We start from the raw sequence: 23,429 nt of genomic DNA, 5'->3' as shown, positions 1-23,429 counted from the left end.
AGGGTTAGGCTGGAGGAGGAAGGGCAGCAATGAACTGACATCTATAAGACTTCACAGTCATGCAAACCCTTTAGCACATACCAACATGGATGGGGGACAACACCTTGACTTCATGCCCTGGCACATCATACTCCTCCTGTCCTGGGATGTAGGCACAACTCCGGGAGATCAATTGATTGAAATGACCCTCAACAGATTGGAAAGAATTCTATGCTTCTTGGAAGAGTGAGCGCTTGAAAGAACAATTAAGCTGAGTTGTACAAAAATAAGGAAAGCTGTGTTTCCACACTGCTACCCACACCTGCACATATTCCTGGTTCCCGCACCATCTCAGTGGATGATGTGTGAGAAGGGAATTAGATACCACATCCATTAGCTCCTGGGGAGATCTGGGCAAATGACACTACCTTTCTGAATTTCAATACCCTCATCTGTTGAGCAGGAGAACTGAAAAAAAAAAAGGTTCTGTAGAAAGGCTGCCCAGAAAAGTAAGGGAGGCCATTTCATGGGACCTGGTTCAAGATTGCCCTGCACCAACTCTCAACTGGGGCAGCTCGATTCTAGTCTTATTTTTTTCTTTATGTATTGGAACCGAAGTACTGAGAGGAGAGTTTATTATTCTCCTTCTTTGATGGCATAGTTTCATCATGGTATCATTCCTGACCTTTTCTTATTTCACTTTTTCCCTTTCTCCCCAGTCTCCACTCCTGTTTTTGACAGTAATTCTGGCAACCTCACATATTTCCCAAAGCTCCCATTTTACTTTGTTTACATTTGAGGATACATGTAAGATTTATTTTCGAAAAAAAAGAAAAGATTAACTCCAGTTCTATATAGAGAAGTTTAAAAACCATTTCGTGGGCTTCCCTGGGGGCACAGTGGTTGAGAATATGCCTGCTAATGCAGGGGACACGGGTTCGAGCCCTGGTCTGGGAAGATCCCACGTGCCGCGGAGCAACTGGGCCCGTGAGCCACAACTACTGAGCCTGCGCTTCTGAAGTCTGTGCTCCTCAACAAGAGGCCGCGATAGTGAGAGGCCCGTGCACCACGATGAAGAGTGGCCCCTGCTCGCCACAACTAGAGAAACCCTCGCACAGAAACGAAGACCCAACACAGCCAAAAAGAAAGAAGGTTTCATTAAATTTTTAAAAAATTTCATTAGTTCATAACTTCTAAGGTCCTCTCTAATTTCTATATTCTAGGAAGATATTTTGGGGTGAATTGTGATCTTCCTCTCAAAAGACACATTGAAGCCCTAACCCTCAGTACCAAATTCCAAACTTATTTGGAATCAGGGTTATCGCAGATGTAATGAGTCAAGTGGTGGTAGGGTGTTCTCCTAAAAATACCTAAGGAATACCAAGAGAGGTCAACTCAACACTCCGTAATAACCTACACGGGAAAGGATCCAAAGATGAATAGATCGATACATAGATATAATGAACCAGATGCTGTACACCCAGACCCCATTCCAGGGGACAGAGGGCTCCCCGGTTCCACAGTTCATTTCAAAGCTGCCTTCGCTGGCTTGCTCTCTCCAGCAGGAGGTCCTAGTGGCTTAGACCAGGCTATCCTCTCTCTGCAGACCTCAGATCTGCCCTCCCAAGGGAACTGGTGCCCTTGTAAGAAGACGGCCATGTGAAGACAGGGACACACAAGGAGAAAGCCACGTGATGACAAGGGCGGAGATTGGAGTGGTGCACCTGTAAGCCCGTGAATACCAGAAGCCATCAGCAAACTCCTAGAAGATGGGAAGAGTCAGGGAGGGATTTCACTACAGGTTTCAGAGGGAGTCTGGTCCTGCTGACACCTCGCTACCTTGATTTCAGACTTCTAGCCTCCAGAACTATGAAACAATACATTTCTATTGTTTTAAACCACCCAGATGTAGCACTATGTATGGCACCTCTAGGAAGCTCAGACAGAAGAGAAACAGGAAATAGTAATTTACACACATAATAATTCTGCTTCTCTGTTCCCAGTTGAATAGGAAGTATTCCAATAAGTTCCTCACTCCTTTCTTCCATTTGTTACATATACTTTGTCTTTCTCCCCTCTCTTCCTAGTTTTTTTTTTTTTTTACAGCCCACACTGTAAGATGGATTGCCAGAAAATAGAAGAAGCCAGTTCAGGGTTTTTTTATTTTATTTATTTATTTTTTTGAACTTTTCTCCTAGCGCAACCCCACTTGGCAACGGCATCTATAAATGTGTACACTCCCACCCACAACAAGAGTTTGTCTCATTCTCATTGCGTGTTTTGCAGTCAGCCCCCAGAGCAGGATTCCGGGATTTGATCAACTCCTGCTATCTCAGCAACTGTTTCTTGATAGTTTCTGCTTTGGTGACATCACATATTTGATTGCTGTCGTTGTAGAGATACAACAAGTATAATTCTGTGCTGGAAGACTTCAGTTTGGAAAGCCCAAGTCCTATGTGGGAGAAATGGCGCTGGAACAAAAGCGTCATGGCGCTGGGATGTTGCCATGCCTGTTCTCTTGCATTGATTATTTATGTGGCAGGGCAGATGGAGGACCTGTATTCAGAATGTGCGTCACTCCCCGCTGGGTTTGCTCAATGAAAGTTTGTCTAGTCCCAGCATGCAAGTGGGGTAAGATTTTTTATTTAGATGATTCATTTATGCACGTATGCATCCATACATACAGTCAAAAATATTTAGTGAACATCCGCTATGTGTGGAACTCTATGTGCCAGAGATACAGTAGTAAATAAGACAGAAAAACCCCTGTTCTCATGGGTTACATACTGAGGGATTGGGTGGGACAAGACACAGAATTAATATATATGATTTTAGAAAATGACAGCTATGAGCAAAAAATGATGAGAGAAAAAGGGGTGACTAGTGTCTCAAGGAAGTGGGGCGGGGTTGTAATTTTAAACAAGGTGGTTACGGAAGACCTCGCTGAGAAGGTAACATTTTTAGGGCAATAAGCCTTGCTGTTTTCTGCAGGGAAATAGTAATGAACTTGGAATTGGAAAACCTGCATTTAACTCTTGTTATGAACTGAATTATGCACCCTCCCCTTCGTATGTTGAGGTCGTAACCTTCAGGAACTCAGAATATGACTGTATTTGGAGATAAGCCCTTTAAGGAGGTAATTAAGTTAAAATGAGGTCGCTCGGGTGGACGCTAACCCAATATAAATGATGCCAGAGGAAGGAGACAAGAGTCCAGGGACATGTCCATACAGGGGAGAGACCTTGTGATCTCACAGCGAGACGGAGGCATCTTCAAGCCAAGGAGAGGCCTTAGAGGAAACCAAACCAGCTGACACTTTGAAATTCTAGCCTCCAGAACTGTGAGAAATAAATTTCTGTTGTTGATGCCACCCAGTCTATGGAGTTTTGTTATGTCAGTTCCAGCTGACTAATTCAACTCTGAACTCTGACACTTGCCAAACTGCCCTCTTGACCTCTACATATGAACTCTACACTTGGACCTCTTCAAACCTAACGTGTCCAAAAATGAGCTCTTATCTCCACCCTCATCCGTCTGGCTCCACTCACAGACCTTCCCTCCTCTATTGATTTCAGCTCCAACCTTCTAGTTTCTCAGATCAAAAACAGTCAGGCACGGTCTCACTCTCTCTATCAAACCCTAAATCCAGCATGCCAGCAAATCCTGTTGGCCCTACCTTGAAAGCATATCCAGATCTAGTTGCAACTCACCACCTCTGCTGCTACCACTCTGTTCAAACCACCAACACTTCTGACCTGAATTTCCGCAGTAGAATGCGTCTCCAAGCTCCCGTCCTTGCCTTCTTATGGTCTACTTTCACAGCAGCCGGAACTCTTTAGCTCACCCACACCTTCCCCATGCAGACAGCCTCCAATCAGGACACAACCCTTTGTTCCACTGTAAAGCTTTCCCCACTCCTCTTCCTGCCTCTGGGTTTTTGGTCGAATGCAAGTGATGGGGACTAACCCCCTTACTATAGCAAACTCTGAATAAAGAAAGAGTCTCTGCTTGCTCCCATATGGGTGGCCTTCATTTAGTTCCACAAATATCACGTTTAAAACATTTGATAATGATGCAGACTGGTTTTATGGACCACACTGAATTTTGTTTTTAACTTTGTGCTCCATAAAGTGCTTATTTTGAAGACTGCATCTGGATCGAAATAGGAAGAACATTACGTATAGATAACTAAGCAATCATTGGACTAGATGGCCTGGTATGAGCCTCTCTTGTGTAGTGTCCCAGCAGAGGATCATACTTAAGCCTTCTCCGGCATTCTCTAAAAATCTGAGTTGTACCTAAGCACTTTAACCATCTCAGTGTTTCACTCTGATGACCTTCTTTTCTTTCTTTTCTATGCATAACAATTTCCATTTTGTTGCAGTTCGAGTTTATGTATATTTGTCCTCTCCTCAGTAGAGATGGAAATCAGCATATTCTACGTCGTCAGCCCTTTGGACACCTGATACACTCTGTTAACTTGGACTTTGTGTTATTTTCTCAAAATTGGAAAAGATTTGTCTCTGTCATTTTTTTTCCATATAATTATTGTTTCCTGATACAACGTTCCCAAGAAACCCGTTTGGGGACCATTGCTGCATATGATTTTCTCTAATTACCCACAGGAAGCATCCTATGGTTAAACAAGTATAAGCATAATTACAGGACATCTTAGAGCCTAATATGCAATATGGAGAGTGAATTTTTGAGAAGTGGAGATTTTTACATGGTACTGAAGAATTCTTTTTCTTGTAGAGCATTTTCATGTTTGCGTTTCATGTGTTCTAATCCTCATGTAGTTTCATGACTCTGGTAACCTTTTCCAGGTTCTTCCCTCTCAACAAGCCTTATCCCAGGATGGTATTTGGCTTGTTTGTTAGACTACTTGGAGTGACAAGTAGAAGGCAGGAATCAGCCCATTCTCTCGTAAAACAGCAGTATGTTATAAGTAATGATGTGTTGTGGTCTTACATACTAATCGATTGCTTTTATCATGCAAACCTTTAAAAACACTCTACATGTTGGTTGGGTATGGAGGGGAAAACTATCAGTGCTTAAACTAACTGCTGATACAACTCTTGTGTTTCATTTTCCTACCAAATAGGATCTGCTATTTTAATGCATTTTAATTAGTGCCAAGCCCAAGATGTCACTGTGCACAGACATGTTTAATATTGTGGAAGTTTTTAATAAAATTTTGATCTGATCAATTTAGCTACTACAATCCCTGCTTAGTTCTTGCTTATCTGAAATGCACATTGTTAATTTTTCAAACCACCTCTCTGCCTCTCCTCTTATTTCATCTGGATTTTCTTCCTTGATTCTCTTTACATCTTTATCTTTCTTCCTGGCTAATTGGAACCTAAAGTCAGATGCTCACACTAAATAAATAAATGCCTTTTGTGTACATTTTCAATTTAGCAAGATCATGATTAAGATGGATCATTTATTATTAGGTAAAAATACAATCGGTTTATGAGAAGCAATAACCTCTTATTTCTGTATAGTACTTGAAAATTTTTAAAGCACACTCACAAGTATTACTTCGTTGGTGTGTAAAATTGTGGTTAGAACGTTAAACTCAGGGTCAAGGCAGAAGTGGTCTTGGAATCCAGAATTACCACTTGCTGACTTTGGCTAAGTTCCTGAGCTTTTCTTCACATCAGCTCAGTCATCTATACAATGGAGCTGAGAAGATACTAATTCAAATTGTTGTTGTGAGGATTGAGACATAATACAAAAGTTTTCGTTCAAAATTTAGTACCTAGTATATTAAGTGTTCAGATGTTTTAGGTAGTGTCGGGAGTGAGGTCTTAACCCCCATGACATAAGAAGCACAAATGTAACCTCCAATTTGAAAGTAGGAGCATTGATGCCCAGGTGGGTTAAGTGAGTTACTCAAGGCCATAGAGCTAATTAATGTAAGAGTCAGGCCTGGTAAATGACTTCAGTAAGTCTAGTTTAATGTTTCTTAAACTTCAACAGAGTAGTGGAATATTTATAAAATACATACAAACATATTTTTGATACCTCATATAATCCCCTCTCACATTATCGTCCTCAACCCACGTTCCAAGGACTTTGATCAACATTTGGAAAAATTAGTTTCTTATAAGATAGATGACAGAAATATTTGAAAGGTGTTCCTTCACCAAAATATATGGGCCCGCTGCAGCTGCTACCTGTGTATGCTCATCAACTATTTCCTCTTCTGAAAGTAGTGCCATGTCTCCTATTTAGGATCTAGAGCTCCCCTGCCTATTACTATTACATTGTCCTGCCCTCCAGGGGAGCAGAAGAGTGTCTGTGTGACTGTATTTGGCCACACTGTATCTCTCTGAATCTTGAAAATGATCCAAATAATGACATCAGTTGGCTCGTATTCATCCTGAATTTGGTGCTTTATAGAGACGCATATAGAAACCTTATAGATTTGCCAAGAGCCTGTAGCTGCTCTTTTTTTGGGGGGGTGGGGTACCTGGTTCTTTAGTCTATCCTTGATACTGAGGCTATGACTTATTCATCTTTTACACTTAAAAAAAAAAAAAAAAGTTTAACCAGAGTCAGTTTCTTGTAAGAAGAACTTCAACTCATAGTAGTAAGCTAATGCTACAAAAATGTTGCAAAACAACTCCAAGACTCAGGGTCACACAACATTATTTGTTTCTAATTCACACAACTGTAGGTCACCTGGGGCTTGACTGATGTAGGCTGGACTCTGCCTCAAGCTGTAGGTTGGTCCCAGGTCAGCTCTATATGGCTCTTATCCTCCTTGGACCAATGAATGGCCTGTTCTCCTGGCAAAAGGCAGGAGCTCAAGAGGGCAAGCCCAATCGTGTTGCCACCTTTCAAGCCTCGGATACCACCTTGTCTGCTAATGTTCCATTGGCTAGGGCAGGTGAAATGAAGAAGTTCAAATTCAAAGGGTGAAAAGACCACTCTAAACTTAGAGATAGTGAGCACAGCTGTGAATAGTTGCTGAGTAATGATCTCATCTACTGCAGATAGACTGATTTGCATTAGAAACTCTTCCCTTTCTGCCAAGGAATTACCTTTTAACATGCCAATGCTATTGGAGAAGAAAAAACATAAAGCCTCTCCTTTAACACAACCTGCCTTAACTGTGTTCAGTTGGCTGATATGCAGTGTCCAGCGATAGCTAAGAAGAATCTCTAGAGGGAACACAGATGGATCCATGTTACCGCGAGGGCTTGGGATTCAGAAGAAATGGAAGACTACGTTCATATCACAGTGTGAAGGGCACGTGTAAATCCAGGTGAGGGGGATGCTCAGGGACTAAGGGAAAAAGTAAATTTCACTGGACATGTAGGTGTCCCTCCTATATAATACGTGAGAGGGTAATAAAAGGAGTCTACAGGTCCCTAAGGTTTACAGCCTATATCTATTTTGGGCTTACACAGAATGTCTCAAATACCATTTTCACTGCCCTGTGCTCTGCAATAGTTACACTGTCAATGTGGAGTTAATTGTTATAAAAAAGTTAGCATAATGTCTTTTTCCATGGGAGAGCTGAGTAAATAGGTTTTTGATTCTGATTCTGGGAAAGCATTTTTTTTTTTTTTTTTTTTTTTTTTTTTTTTTTTTTTTTTTTTTTTTTTTTTTTTTTTTGCGGTATGCGGGCCTCTCACTGCTGTGGCCTCTCCCGTTGCGGAGCACAGGCTCCGGACGCGCAGGCCCAGCGGCCATGGCTCACGGCTTAGTTGCTCCGCGGCATGTGGGATCTTCCCGGACCAGGGCACGAACCCGTGTCTCCTGCATCGGCAGGCGGATTCTCAACCACTGCGCCACCAGGGAAGCCCTCTGGGAAAGCATTTTGCTTTCAGTCACTTCTGGCTTTTAATTTTTCAATTGTATTTGAGATGAGGTCATCAGAGCTGCCAGGCAGTGTCATGTCATGAAACACATATACTTTATAAGGCTCTGAGGCCTACGGAAACTTCCCAGGAGTGTAAATTATTGTACCAGTTGGGCTTCAAAGGAATGGGAGAAGTAGAGAGGCAATGCCCAGATCTGAAGTTTCAACTTGTCTCCAAGTGTTAAAACATCAACATGCGTGAGAGTTTGCTTAGCGTGAGTGTGAAGGCAGGGGAGTGGTTCCTGTATAATCCTGTTTGGATGTTTAGAAGGATATAACTGGAATATAAAATAGCCACATTTGGACAGAGCACAATTCCACTCCCAAATGTATCAGCCTGCTCTCCCAAATGTATCAGCCTCCTCTAACTACACTGTCATGCAAATTAGGTCAAAATATGGCTTAAAAGCCAGCTGCTCTTGGAATGAAGGGTATTTTCCCCAAGCCCGTTTTACACAAAATGAATGACATATACTCCCATAAAGAGAGATGATTGACATTACATATGCCATGAAATTTTCCATTTCAAAATCATGACATTTTATAACATAGAGATAGCAATTATAGTATACATTCCTCAAAGTTAAAAATTAAAAAAAAAAAAAAAAAATGCTACTGGGAAAACAGAAATAATATGTCCTACAACTAATGTAATTACGTAGAGCTAGATTAGAGAATCCACAGAGGATAAGCCACAGGGCTGATTATCTCGAATTTAATTTGCTGCTTTTAATATTTTCCCCCTGCATTTTAGTGATTCCAGAGAGATCAGCCTACAACAGCTTCATTTTTCAATTTGGTTTTTGTTTTTTTTTGCATCAGGCAGAGTAAAATATAACTACCCAGACCTATTATCAGTCTTCCAGCTGCCTTGTCATTTCCAGCAGGAAAGTGACAATAAGATACCTGACACCTAAATCTTCTCTCATGAGGTAGGTTCAGTCCAAATTTCTTTTAAATGGGGGCACTTGAAGTTAACTTTTATAAATACTGCGACGTGTTGAGAATGGACCCAAAGCTAGTTGATGGAAGAAAACATCTCTGGCTGCCTTTTCTGTCTCCTGAAATGCTAGAGTTTCAAATAAACTGCCAAGAAGCTATAAATAATCAAGAGATGTCATTTTTTCACAAAATAGCCAGGAATTTTTATAAGGGAATTTTTATAATTATAAAAATTTTTATAATTATTTATAAAGTAAATTTGTAACTTTTTAATTCTAAATATGTAACTCATAAACCCCACTGCCCCTGCATCTAGGTGTATTGACTGTCTGCACCATGCCCAATGGCATGCGGATTTTAACTTCTTTTATATTTTCTTCATGACATTTTTATCACATTCAACATATCATGGATATTTTGCTGCCTTTACTACAAATTTAGCAAGAAGATGGAGGAATTCTTTCTCTATATAGACCCCACTCTTGCAGGCAACTTCCTATACTGTCAAGAGTTTGAGTTTCTCCAAAGTTCAAGTGGTTTTCCCCTTCCCATCTTTTTCTGCATCATTCAGACTTGCTTCTCTTTGTTTAAACAACTGAGCTCTGAACGTTACAAACTGCACTGTTTGGAATAACAGAAATGCACCATCTTGAGCTTGGCAACTGATTCTTGTCACTTGAGAAAGCCCCTTTCGGTTTGTCCATCCTACCACATGCAATTTCACAAGTTTTTCCTCTAATTCCACATAGTTATGTCCCAAGAAGTGAAGTGGTAATACAGTACCAACTAACTTTTATGAAACACTTTTTTCTTCCGAATTTTTGGCTTGGAAAAGAGATTGTAACAATGATATTATTTGGGGGGAGGGGGTGGCTTGGAGTTTCATGAGTGGAATTCGAATTAAGATGCTAGTAGACAGTGTATTTTCTCTTCCTTTAGATATCAAACAATGTAGAACTTTAAGGAATTAGTTCGTAAAATAGACAAGAAAATCTGGTTTTAATCATCCTACTGGAAACCTTTTTCTTACAATATTGTATCCTGTGTGTAAAGAGACTTAAGACTTCTACTAGAAAGTCTTAAGGCTAATGCAACACCATCAATTCTTCAATCTGAAGGAAATAAACTATATATTTTTTTATTACGGTCACTTCTTCTAGCCCAAAGGTAAACTAGAAGGGTAATCGAGAAAACAATTCGACTCTGTTATAGCTAGATACTACATGTAAGGCCATTCTCAGCATAAAGTGAATTTGCTTTTTCCAATAAGTTTATTTTTTAAAATCTTGAGCTATTTGTCGACTTATGATTTTTATTTTTATTTATTTATTTTTTTTGCGGTACGCGGGTCTCTCACTGTTGTGGCTTCTCCCATTGCGGAGCACAGGCTCCGGACGTGCAGTCTCAGCGGCCATGGCTCACGGGCCCAGCCGCTCCGCGGCACGTGGGATCCTCCCGGACCGGGGCACGAACCCACGTCCCCTGCATCGGCAGGCGGACTCTCAACCACTGCGCCACCTTGTCAACTTATGATTTTTAAATTACTACCTTATGGATACTTAAATTGCTTCTATAATATATATGTTAATTTTAAATTATAGCTTTCATACTCTCACATTTTATAAAACACGTTTTTTCAAGCTCTTCCTAATGATCTTTAACACTAGTGCCTTTGTCATGACTAGAGCTACCGTTTGAATCATCTAAGGCAGTTTCATGACGTCATTTCTCTGAGGTGTTCAATACTTTTCAAATCTATGTATGAGGCTGTCTCTAGAGATTTGTATCCTAAGCCACAAGTATTCAATCATATAACCTGAGAACAGTTGGTTCCTTGTTCATCCTTGTTCGTCCTGTAGGTGTGAAGTCATGCTTTCCAATTTCTGGTGGCCTTGTAAGTGACCTGAAAAAGCTTTTTCACAACAGGCATCCAAAGTTTGCAAATTCTGAGGTCACACGTGCCAGGATAATTACCAAACCTGTGTTAAATGTCAACGTCTTGACTCACATGTTAAGAATTCTACCTTCTGACCCCTGTGACCTTTTCCAACCAGCATTGATTGAAGTCATCTCTGGCTAATGTATATCTTCAAACAGTTCTTTATTTGATCAAAAAAAAGGTAATTGAGACATATGGTAAACAGAGTAACACACCCTCCTTCGGAGAGGTCCATGTCCTCATCCCCAGAATTTGTGAATATGTTAGTTTATATATGTTAGTTTATACAGCAAATGAGAATTAAGTTTGCAGATGAATTAAAATTGCTAATCAACTGATCTTAAAATAGAGAGATCATCCTGGATGATGCCAGTGAGCCCAAAATAATCACAAGGGTCCTTAAAAGCGAGGGAGTGAGGATGAAGGATTAGTCAAAGACAGGAAATAACGAAAGAGGCTGCAAAGATTTGAAACACGAGAAGTGCTCTCAACTGCCCTCGCTGTCTTTGAAGATGGAGGAAGGTGGCATGAGGGCAGCTTCTAGAAGCTGGGGACAGTGCTCAGCTGACAGCTAGCAAGGAAACAGGGACCTCGGTCTCATAACCACAGGGAACTGATACTTCCAACACCCTGAATGAGCCAAGGAATGGATTCTCCCCAGAAGGGAAACTCTAGAGTGGAATACAGCCATCCTGACACTGTGATTTTAGCCCCGTGAGATCCATACTGGATTTTTGACCCTACAGGACTCTGAGATTATAAATTTGCTTTGTGTTAGGCCACTGAATTTGCGATAGGAGACAAATATTAGAGAATACCTATGTTAGGGAACCGTTGACCGAAACTGCCCGCCTTCATCAGGCACGATAATAACCACTTGACTGAGTTGTCTCACAACAGAAGGTCGCAATAAAGAATGTGGTCCTGCTGCCAATAAATAACCCGGGAGAATTCGGGAGGGGCCAAAAGGAGGGAGGAGACACCAGCCTATTAAAATATCCTGCCAACCTCCCAGAATCCTTCACGCTGGAATCCATCTTGGCAGAGAGATGCTCACGCCACCAGGAAGGACCCTGAGTCAGACCGAACACGGGCCAAGCAAGATGACTGGCCAGAGACAACCCAGAAACTATCTCCATTACCATAAAACCCAAGACTGCGAGCCACGTGGGCAGAGCAGTTCTCCTGGCTTCCCTGACCCTGCTGCTCTCCACCCGGGCGCCCCTTCCCAATAAAGTCTCTTGCTTTGTTAGCACGTGTGTCTCCTTGGACAATTCATTTCCAAGTGTTAGACAAGAGTCCACTCTCGGCCACTGGAAGGGGTCCTCCTTCCCGCAATACCTTTAATTTGAGAGACTTTGTGAGGACTCGAGTACTAGGTAACACTTGCTTTTTAAAGGAACAATTTAGGCAGAGACATTATGCCTTATGTTTAGCATATAAGTATATCATGGTAGTAAGTCATTCCATCACACAATTATCACATCGCCAATATATAGAGAGCAAATGATTAGAAAGCACAGCCCATTTCCTTCCTATTAAAACGAATAACAGATCCTTAAATGCCAAAAAAGAGGAATTTTTTTTAAGTCACAAGTAGATACTCCTAGAGTTAAACAAAGGTGATTATTTGCAGCAACAAAAAAGTTTTGAGAGAAAGAGGGATATATTCATTTTTCTAGTTTCTCATTATTCAAAGTCCTTGTCAAAATGCCGCCTTTACATAAGAATAGCATAATTTCATATCAGCTTAAAACATGAAAGTGAAGAAAATGCCAGGTATGTGGAGGAGAGGCCCATGGTTGTACAGCCCGAGTGTGGGATGCAGTGTGGGACGCAGTGTGGGATACAGTGTGAGATGCAGTGTGGGATGCAGTGTGGGATGCTTTGTGAAGAGCACCGTGGGATGCAGTGTGGGATGCTTTGTGAAGAGCAGTGTGGGATGTAGTGTGGGATGCTTGGTGAAGAGCAGTGTGGGACACAGTGTGGGATGCTTGGTGAAGAGCAGTGTGGGATGCAGTGTGGGATGCTTGGTGAAGAGCAGTGTGGGATGCAGTGTGGGATGCTTTGTGAAGAGCAGTGTGGGACGCAGTGTGGGATGCTTGGTGAAGAGCAGTGTGGGACGCAGTGTGGGATGCTTGGTGAAGAGCAGTGTGGGACGCAGTGTGGGATGCTTGGTGAAGAGCAGTGTGGGACGCAGTGTGGGATGCTTGGTGAAGAGCAGTGTGGGACGCAGTGTGGGATGCTTTGAGAAGAGCAGTGTGGGATGCAGTGGGAGGGGAGGGATGGAGGAACGGGTGGGGAGGTCTGGGCCGTGGCAAACCCTGGCCGTCATTCTGGGGGAGCAGAACTTTCTCTGAAGGGATCCATTCAGGGGTTTATGCAAGGGAAGGGCATGATCAGATTTGAGTTTAGAAAGATCATTCTGGAGGACATAACAAGGTTAAAGCTACTGCTATAGTCTAGCTCCCACTCTCCCCCAGGAAATCATAGATCTGGTGGGAGTTGAGACAGAGGCACAATAACAACAACGTGTGTAAATGTAAACATATCTTCTTATCACATTCAACCCTCACAGTGATGCCCAATTTATCGCTGAGGAAGCTGAGACTCTGAGTGGTAATCTGACTTCCCCCAGGTTCATGCAGTCAAGGGTCAGAATGTCGGCACCAGCCCTTTTGAAATAAATTAATGCTCTTTCTGCATTCATGGGCGTGACCTTTGTGCTTCCATCAGCATCCTATCTATAAAAGAGTCAATGATGATGTCTCACTCCACAGGTCCCAAGAGACCAGAACTGTGTATGAGCTCTGAGTTCCATTGATTAATACAAGCGAGGTGCTTTAGAATTCAGAGCAGAAAAAACTAGTCTTCCCGCTCACTACAAGTGCTCTGATCATGTTCATTAAAATTCACAAAAACAAAACTGATTTGATTTTATAAGTAGCAGGAAAAAGTAATCAAATCCTTTTTATGTTTTGGAAATGATGAAATGAGTTCCCATCTATTGAGCTCTAAGGCTGTGCTAGGATAAACACATCTTAACATTGACAGGATGAGATGACATCGTGATCCCACTTTACTGGAGGAAAACAGAGGCCCAGAGAGGTTAAGTAATATGCCCAAGATCACTCAGGAAGTGAGGACAGGGTCAGGGTTCGAGTCTAGGAATTCCTAACTCAAAGTTCTTAACCTCCATGTCAAATTGCCTAAAATCTGAGAAGGAGGTAGGTAAAGGGAACATGAAAGAAAATCCATATAAAAATAACTTTTGGGTGATTTACAGGATCACATATGACAGCTTCTATACTTCTCGCATAAACTCAAGTTCATTGATTTCTTTGGATATACTCAAGGGAGTACATGAATCTAAAATATTGTGCATTTTTCTGGCGAAAATTTAAAAATTTTTCTCAGATTCTGAAAGAAGTGTGTGTGACCCTAAACATATAAAAGCCATCACGTCGAAAGAACGGATTCATTCCTGAGCCTGCCGCCCCTGCCATCCTCAGGGTCTTGGTGCCGGAAACCCCACCCCGTAGTAATAATTGCTTGTGGACCAGTATCAAGATGGCTCTACCCTACCTCCAGGCAGACATCCACCAAGCAATGCTCCTGTGTCATATGCCTTGGATCTTCCTTCCCCCAGAATCTTCTCGCCTGTTCATGTCTTCCTGATCGGAGGGATTCCCTGGTAAAATAGGAAAAAAAATAGAATAACGCTGTTTGCATACAAACGAAAGTTATAGAATACAGTTAATATCTGTAGAAGTGTCATTACAGTGGTAGCTGCGTCACTATACAATATCTGCAAGACTTAACTCTGCTGGGTGATAGACAATAAAAAACACCAGGAAACCTGAAGGGGTCGAACGGAGATGGAAGACAGAACAGCAAAGAAGGGCAACTTCATAAAGGACTCCCACGGGTGTCCTTTACGATGAGTGTTGAGGGAAACACATGGTGACTTGAAGAGAAAGTATAAAATATCTGCCTCATTCTCCTGCGGACTCTTGTTTGTGACCTAGGAAGTAAGACACCTTCTTTTCTGGCATGGATTGCGCCTGACAATATTGCAGGAGAAGAGTGAGTATTTAAGATTACAGAAATCAGTGAATTCATTCTAGAGCTCAGCTTCATTGGTTCAAAGACACGCGAAGTTCAAAAACACAAAAAGTTTCTCTCTGCCACTGGAAACTCCTAATAAAGGCTATTTTAGACCTTGTTAAGGTACAATCGTTTTTCTTTTTCCTTTCCCGGTGTTTTGATTACTTCAAAAGGCCACCAACTTTACAGACAGCCCTTAAACTTGATCTGTTAACTTTCCCTGGGAGCAGACGGCCGAGTAAACAGAGACTCAGACAGCCTGCTGTCCTCTGTGAGAACTGTATGGCTGGTCAAAAGGGACCATCGGGGCTGGGGATCCATACAAGAAGAAAGAAATATAGGCTGCCATCAGGCCACTTTGAAAAGACAACGGGGAAAATGTCAGGTGCTGAATTTTATGTGTATCAATCATTTCATAAACAGATTCCATTATTCCTGTTCACTCTCCAACTCTTGCTTGAATGGTTGCTCATTTTTTTTTTTTTTTTTTACCGTATTCACAATTTCTTTTGCCTCCAGGTGGAGAGGCATTTTAATTTTTTAACTTCATTTCACTCCCAATTTACCAAGTGTGGCTTCAAGATCTGACAAATAAAATTATAGTAGTTTTATGACGTTAACTTCAGAGCTAGCATGCCTGGGTCAGGAAGGTTGACAAAGAAAGGAAAGTTCTCCTGGAATGCATTTGTAAGATTTCCTTTGCACATCTGGAATAAAGAATTATTCACCAGTTGCTTATTGCCTATTTTCAAGAGTCCAACTTAGATATTTAGTTTTAGAAAGACAATGAGTCTTAGGGATTATCTTGTCCACGGGGTCAAATATGTTTCATTTCCTGGGTCAACCCTCATTGATTGGGCGTTGTCACCGGAAATACTGTGTTAAGTAGGATTCTGATGCTCAGTCTGGTTTCGTAGAAAATGAGCCATGATTAACTTCTACTATGTCCACCATGACTGCAGAAATGGAGTAGAGCTGTTGGAGATAGTTGTCGTTCTGGCTCTAGCCTAACCCATTAATTTACAGATGACAAAACTAAGTCCCAGTAAGGTAAAATCATTTAAACCTGAGTCACTCTGGGACATAATACAGAACCAGAGAGAGAATTTAAGTTTAGACCTGAGTTCAGCACACCAGCTACAATCAGCACTTAGGATAAGACAAACCTGTGAATATTTTTTGATTAACCTATTGTAGTTTCCTGCCATTGCTAATTTCAGCTTTCCGTGATTAGATATTTCTTCTTTTGGTGTATAACTCTTGTTAAAATATTGTGAGAGTGGAAACACTTCACACTTTCTATATATTGTTATATGAGTTACTCTCTCAGATAATTTGCTATAACAACATAAAAGAGAATGAGAGCAAAGGGGTCTCTATCTGGGTGAAGGAGGTGAAGAGGATGTACACTGGTGACTTAACAATTTTACATCCAGTAGAATATAGAAGGGAGATAGAGAAATGTATGGCTTGGGAAGTAGGGGGAAGTGGTGTTATATTATTTGCTGTCTTTATCCCCCTTGAACACCCCCAGAGTTCTTCAGTGTCCTAGCTTAGCACTTCTTCTGCCTAGAGAACTGTGTCCCTAAATATTGCCAGGCTGAACGCCTTTACTTCCTTTACATCTCTATGTTTAAATTTCACCTTAGAAGAATGATTCTCTCCCACTCTTTTTTAAAAGTAGCACATCCCATCCTGTCCCTCTGTCCCTTTACCCTAACATGTTTATTCATAGCATGTTATCAGCTGACCATTGTAAATTGTTTACGGCTATATTTGTACAACATACTGTCTGACGCAGAATGTCTTTTACCTTTGTAATAAATGAAGTGCTTGCTTTTCTCCCCTGCTAGATTGTAAGCTTCATGATAAGCACAGTCTTATTTGCTCCTGGCTTATTTGTTGGCGCACGTAACAGTCTCTGGCACACTGTAGGTCTGCAAAGAAAACTGTACAGTATGTGAAGCCTAAACTAGTTCCTATCTGACCCTTTATAAAAAGGCTTTCTGGTCCCTACTACAAAGCATTACCAGGGATGAAACTAGTCAGTGGTGGTCATAACTATCTTTCTGTAATTGACCAAGATGATCTGCCAGAGAGACTGAAATAAGGAGGTGAAGTAAGTTACTGCTCAGAGCCAATGCCCCAGACCTTGAGCAGGCCTCAAGCTGCAAACTGCTGAGCAAATTCTGGATCCATTCCACAAAAATTTCTTGTGTACCTACGACGGGTCAGTCTCATTCCAAGACCCTGTGAACAAAAACAAAAGTCCTCGTCCCTTGAAAATGTACATACTAGCGGCAGAGACAGACACTAACCAATGAAAACACGAAATAAGTGAAGTACAGAGTACATCAGAAGTTAAGTGCTATGGAAGATGAAAGGGGGGCAGGATAAGGGGTGTTGAGAATGTTTGGGGGAGGAAGGGGAAGATCATTTTATAATACGTGTGGGATGCATTGAGAGGATACCATTTAAGCCAACACGTGAAAAGGATGATCAAATAGCCATGGAGATCACGTGGGGGAAAATAATGAAGGCAAATATTCAATAGAATAGGCAATGCAAAAAGCCCAGTGCAGAAGTGAGCCTGCTGGTCTTGAGGAACAGCCAGGAAGCCCCTGTGAATGAAGGGGAGGAAATGCATGGCCTGGGGGGTGTCCACAGTGAGAGTATTCTGCTGCAGTCAGAAACTCAAATGGGGAGGGAAATCCATTTCAACATGTTATGGAGAAACTCCCTTGGGATATTCGATTTGGTCAAGTAAGATACAGTAGAATTTTGTTAAATGGAGGACATCTTATTGGCTCCAATGAATTGGCTCTCCCCACATTTCCAAATGACAGACTCTTCCCCACTTATTTGGAGTCTCTAAGTTGAGGAAACCTTTGACCTTTGACTTCTATGCCCCTGATCCTTGAATTCCCTCAAGGTTTCTGCTCAAGAAAGAAACATTCATCCTGAGGATAAAACACTCAGCAGTCAGACTGGCAAAATTCCAGCAGTTCCTCCAAGTCACTGAACCTTTTCTTCTGAGCCTCGGTTTCCTCATCAATGAAATGGACAGAATAACAGTGCCTGTCTCACAAGGTGAACATTGAATGACACAATGTAAGCCAGCACTTAGCTCAATCTTGTAAGCATTTATATACATGTTAGCGATTACGATTACATACCCTTTCCTCCATTCAAACTCTTCTGCTTATGAGCTGAGGACCACAGGGAATTTATGTCCTCCTGAGGCAGCTCATTGCTTCTTTGGGTGAGTCTGGCTATTAGGATACACAGCCCAAATCCACCTGCCTGCAATTTGCATCTACTGGCCCTAATCCTTTGACCTTACTCCCTTGCCTTTCACCCATCTTCAATTACATTTAAGTTTCTTCCCAACTTCTCTCTCCTTGCTCACCTTCCAATTTAATTAAGTAAACTGTTATTTCTACCTGTCCAGGTTTATAACACGGGCATTCTATCCTATAACCCTAATTCCTACAGTTGGTTAGCTTTACTGCATATTTTTTTAAACTATAAATACCTGAGCTCTGCTTTGACCAACATGTGGGTTGGGGGCGGGAATCAGGCTTCCCCTCTCTTGATCCTAACACATCAATAGCTCAGTTTTTTTTGTTGTACTCGTAACTCATTTTGAACTGAAGGTCCACGTATTTCCCAAAGTTCACTTTACACAATACTGCTTCTGAATTGCGTGTGCCTGATTTTTCAACTGGACAGTAAGATGGTCTTTTGACCCCTAAACCAGATATTATTATTATCTTCCCTGCTAAAATAGACTACATCAGCTTTTGTTTGCCTTTCCTCAATTTATCATGATCTTTTGGTATCACTACTACCTTAGATCAATATGAAAATTTCAATGGCGTGGTTTCTAAACCCTTATTCAAGTTATTGATTAAAATGATGAGCATCACAGGACTAAAGACAGAGCCTTTTGATGCACCCCTAGAAAGCTCCCCAAGCTTTGATAAGATCCCATATGTAAGATAATTCCACCAATTGTAACTCACAGATTGCACAATACAGTCTTGACTTGCCCTTCTGACCATGTGGTTACTATGAGGATTTTGTTCAAATTCTTTGCTCTACTCTAGATGCACATTGGTAGCATCCTGTGATTTCTTAGTCATATATTAACTAACATATATGTAACGTATATATGGTATAAAAGGAAAATGTCATCGTTCTAATTAGACTTGTGGTTTTCACGTGCCCATTTACAAAACCAGATGATGACTGTCCCTTGCTTAAAACCATCCAGTGCCTTCTTTGACACATAGAGTAATGACCATCAAATATCCCATGTGCTCCTTTACATTTTGGAGATCTCTTACCATTAGGCAGGGGCAGGTAACTAGTTCTGGCAAGGAAATATGAAGAGAAGTGACAGGTGTCACTCTCTGGTTGAAAGACTGATAATCCCATATGCAATTCTGCAGTATCTTTTCCGTCTCCCTTGGTGGCTAGGGATGACTGGTGCTCTAGATGGCGTAGCTACTAGATGGCAGAGCCTCCATTGCCTGGGTCCCTGAATTACTGTGTGGAGCAGAGCTCCCTGCTTACCCACATGGGTCACACACATGGCGTGCCACCTCCGCCTCGCTTCTTCTCTAGCTACACTGACCTTGTCTTCAGTCCTGGAGGATGCCACACCCTTTCTAGACTCAAAGACTTCATGCATGTTTAGCCCTGGGAATCCAAGTTTCCTCTGCCTCAACTGCTATTCTCCCCTCTCTGGACTCACTTTGACTACTTTTCCTTCAGATCCTAACTGGAATACCATTTCCTCAGGAAACATTTCTTGACTCACCCAAGCTATGTGAGAACCCCCATTACTATATGCTTATGTGGCATCTTGTATCTCTCCTTCAAATCACTTGGCAAACTTGCAATTATAAAATGTGCAGCATTTTAATTTAATTCTATTTTCTTTCCTTGAATATAGGCTCCTCAAAGGGGTTTTGGAGAATTCACCACTCTAACCCCAAAGCCTCGCATAATGCTGGTGCAAAACCCTCCAAATATCAACAACTACTGGATATTCCCATGAACTTGGAAAAAAGGCAAACGCAACAGATTTTACAGTTGTCCTTGAACTCCTCTAGTCCAGTTATCTGATTTCTTTTGAGCTCTGAAGGCCAAGGCCCTTAATATTATGCTTGAAACAGAATTACCTTCTCCTTTAAATTTAGCTTATCAGCTCTCCACATGATGTGTCAAACAGAGGCAGAAAATGGGTGAAAAGAGCAAAGATGATGAATTTGGCGCCCAGCTGTGCCACACAGTCAAGAGAAGAGTGAAAACTGGAGTAGCAGATGTGCTATGAAGTTTATGGATAGTGGGGATGGGCGGTTCTGTCTGACCCGGGGAGCTGGAAGGAAAGGCGATGTTTAAAGGCAATTGCAGGTGCCTAGAGCAGTTACTGCCTTTCCTGGGGCTGGGCACAAACTTCAGATTAACCTCTTATCTGCAGCCATGAACAGACTCCTCTCAGTTCAACTATATCACCTACGAAAACCAGTAGCTGCTCCTATGGCACCTAGGTTGGTGCTGGGGGCATGAGGGCTTGTGACAAATTACGGCTGAATCACCGATTCTGCTCTTTAGAGTCAATGACCCAGTTTTTTAAGTCATTTTGTACAGTTATGACCCGAATTTGAAATCTCTCCGTCAAATCTAACTTAAGCATCTCCAGGGAGGGAAAGTTTCAAGGCTAATAGTGGATTTTGAGTACACTATTAAACTCAGCTGGTGTCTGAACATGTGTGTCTGCCTCTGTCAGGAGTGGGGATATCTGAATGTGTTCTAATGCTACATACTGAAAGACACATGATGTTGCACTTAATGCAGTTTTACATATATTTTCAGTATCTGGGCACATATATGTACATATATATGTATATATGTATGTATATATGTGTACTTTTTAATAAATGTATACATATATATGTATGTATGTATATATATATATATATATATATTTTTAAGCACTTTTAGAGCCAGGAAATATTCTAAGCAGTAACTTTCAAAATGAAAACAAAAAAAGTTAATTTGTGTCTATACTGCACTATAAATGGAATGTTCTGGCATAAAATCTATCAGTTGCTGCTCTTCTGTCTCAACCTGAAGGAGCACACTTTAGTCAAGACCGTCAGTGTTTCAAAGACTTGGAGACAGGACAGCAGTTGAGGACTTTGTAAGCAGGACGAAACAAGAAGTCAATGGGCATTAGGTGTGCCCACCTTTTCTCCAATCACAGGCCCTTCATCTAATTTTATAGGGGGCAAGGGCCTCCACTGTTATTCATTTCACTTATTTTTTCCTCATCATTCCTCAAGTGCCTATTATATACATAACACTTGTTTGGTACAAAGGAAGTGGTGGTAAGTAAAATTCTAAAAATACCCCCTATGACCCTCATCACCCTATGACCCCTCCCATTAAGTGTGGTGGACCTGTGGCTGTGATGAGATATCACTCCAGGAACCGGATTCTACCTCAACTTGAACAAGCTTTGAAGCAAATTCTTTCCCAGAGTTTTCAGATAAGAGCATAACACAGCCAGCACCTTGACTGCCTAAGTAACAATCCCAGTCTAGTTCAGTTGGACTTCTGACCTATGGAACTATAAGATCATAAATGGGAATTATCTTAAGCTGCTAAACTGTGGTAATTTGTTACACAGCAATAACAAACTAACACAGAGTAAATTAAAATTAGAAACTTGATCCAAATTTCAGAAGCTTACTCTCCAATTGGGAAAATAGGGTTTGCATTCCATATATATTCACTCTTACCCCCCCTCAAAAAAGCAAACTACATTATTGTTTTTTGAAGTGTCAAGTCAGTGACAATCTTGCAACTCCTCCACTCATGTTTTACAAGCTCCTAGCATGTGCCATATATTGTCCTGGGCCCTGGGATCCAGAAACAGACAGTGTCTGTTCTCAGGAGGGTTCCGGATTGGAAGTGTGAAAGCAACTACAGGGCAGATGTGTAGACCTGTGCTATGAAAAACCACAGAGAACACTGGGTTATGGATGATTCATTTTACCTAGTATGGGCAAGAATATCTTCTTGAAGGAGGTGATAACAAAAGTAATCCTGAATTTCTTTTTTTTAAAATAAATTTATTTTTAGCTGTGTTGGGTCTTCGTTGCTGCACACGGGTTTTCTCTAGTTGCCTCGAGCGGGGGCTACTCTTTGTTGCTGTGCGCGGGCTTCTAATTGTGGTGGCTTCTCTTGTTGTGGAGCACTGGCTCTAGGCACGCGGGCTCAGTAGTTGTGGCTCCAGGCTCTAGAGAGCAGGGTCAGTAGTTGTAGCGCACGGGACTTTCTTGCCCTGTGGCAATGTGGGATCTTACCAGGCCAGAGATCGAACCCATGTCCCCTGAATTGGGAGGCGGATTCTCAACCACTGTGCCACCAAGGAAGCCCTCAATCCTGAATTTCAAAAGGCTCAAACATGACTTCCAATATTAAGTTCAAATATGTCTCATAATCTTTCCAGACAATTTCACCCAATGATTGTGCTTTAAATTTTGTATTGTTCAGTGGACACCGTGATGCATTTAACTGCCTTCTTAGAAATTGTGAGGCCACGTATGCAAAATAAAAGTCCATACTGTCTCTGTTAGGTAATACCCATCAATGCCCCCAAAGTCATTTAACTTGATTCCTTAGAAAGCAAAATCTCAAGAGTTGAGGAACTTGACAATTAGCTGTTGTTGATGAAAATTAAAATGTATTCCCCTCCTTTCCTCTTAAATACATTTGCAATGGATTTGAGAAAATAGACTTTTGAAGAGAGAGGAAATGATTACATTTCCAAAACTGTAACTTCGTAGTGGGAGGATAATGACCATCACAGAGAAACTTAGCTTTATAACCCTTTACAACAATTTGTAAGAGGGTCAAGAGAAACAGTGGAGTATCTGTGTATGTATAACTAAAGGTACAACTCAAATTCTCATTTGAAACCTCTGTCCTTTAGAAGCAAGTGAAACAAGTATATTTGCTCCCTAATTTTCTCTATTTTAAATTCAATTCCCTATTTTTCTTTCTTGTGAATTGCAAATTGCCCTTCAATTTTATGATACTTTTAGAATAATACAGCAAGGTCAAGAATATGAAAGGGGGGATTCCCTGGTGGTGCAGTGGTTAAGAATCTGCCAGCCAATGCAGGGGACACAGGTTCAAGCCCTGGTCTGGGAAGATCCCACATGCCACAAAGCAACTAAGCCTGTGCGCCACAACTACTGAGCCTGTGCTCTAGAGCCTACGAGCCACGACTACCGAGCCCACGTGCCTAGAGCCTGTCCTCTGCAACAAGAGAAGCCACCGCAATGAGAAGTCTGCACACCACAACGAAGAGTAGCTCCCTCTCACCGCAACTACAAAAAGCCCAAATGCAGCAAAGAAGACCCAATGCAGCCAAAAATAAATAAATAAATATATTTTTTAAAAAAAAGAATATGAAAGGGAATTTTCATACAAAGATCACTTCTGTGCAAAATGTATGTATATACACATGCACACACATGTCTTCTCATTTATAGTGACTGACTTCTG

The 23,429-nt window shown here is 41.5% G+C and overlaps 1 long non-coding RNA gene across 1 annotated transcript in view; it reads right to left on the bottom strand.

Moving 5' to 3' along the window:
- Positions 1-14,412, bottom strand: part of LOC136794910 (uncharacterized) — a 51,222-nt gene extending 36,810 nt beyond the window's left edge. Inside the window, exon 1 of the long non-coding RNA XR_010842376.1 lies at positions 14,322-14,412. This is a non-coding gene — a long non-coding RNA (uncharacterized lncRNA). The remainder of the gene's footprint in view (positions 1-14,321) is intronic.
- Positions 14,413-23,429: the final 9,017 nt, after the last annotated feature.

The sequence above is a fragment of the Kogia breviceps genome, chromosome 10, assembly GCF_026419965.1.
Source record: "Kogia breviceps isolate mKogBre1 chromosome 10, mKogBre1 haplotype 1, whole genome shotgun sequence".
Classification (NCBI taxonomy): domain Eukaryota; kingdom Metazoa; phylum Chordata; class Mammalia; order Artiodactyla; family Physeteridae; genus Kogia; species Kogia breviceps.
This window is presented reverse-complemented; position numbering and strand designations above follow the sequence as displayed.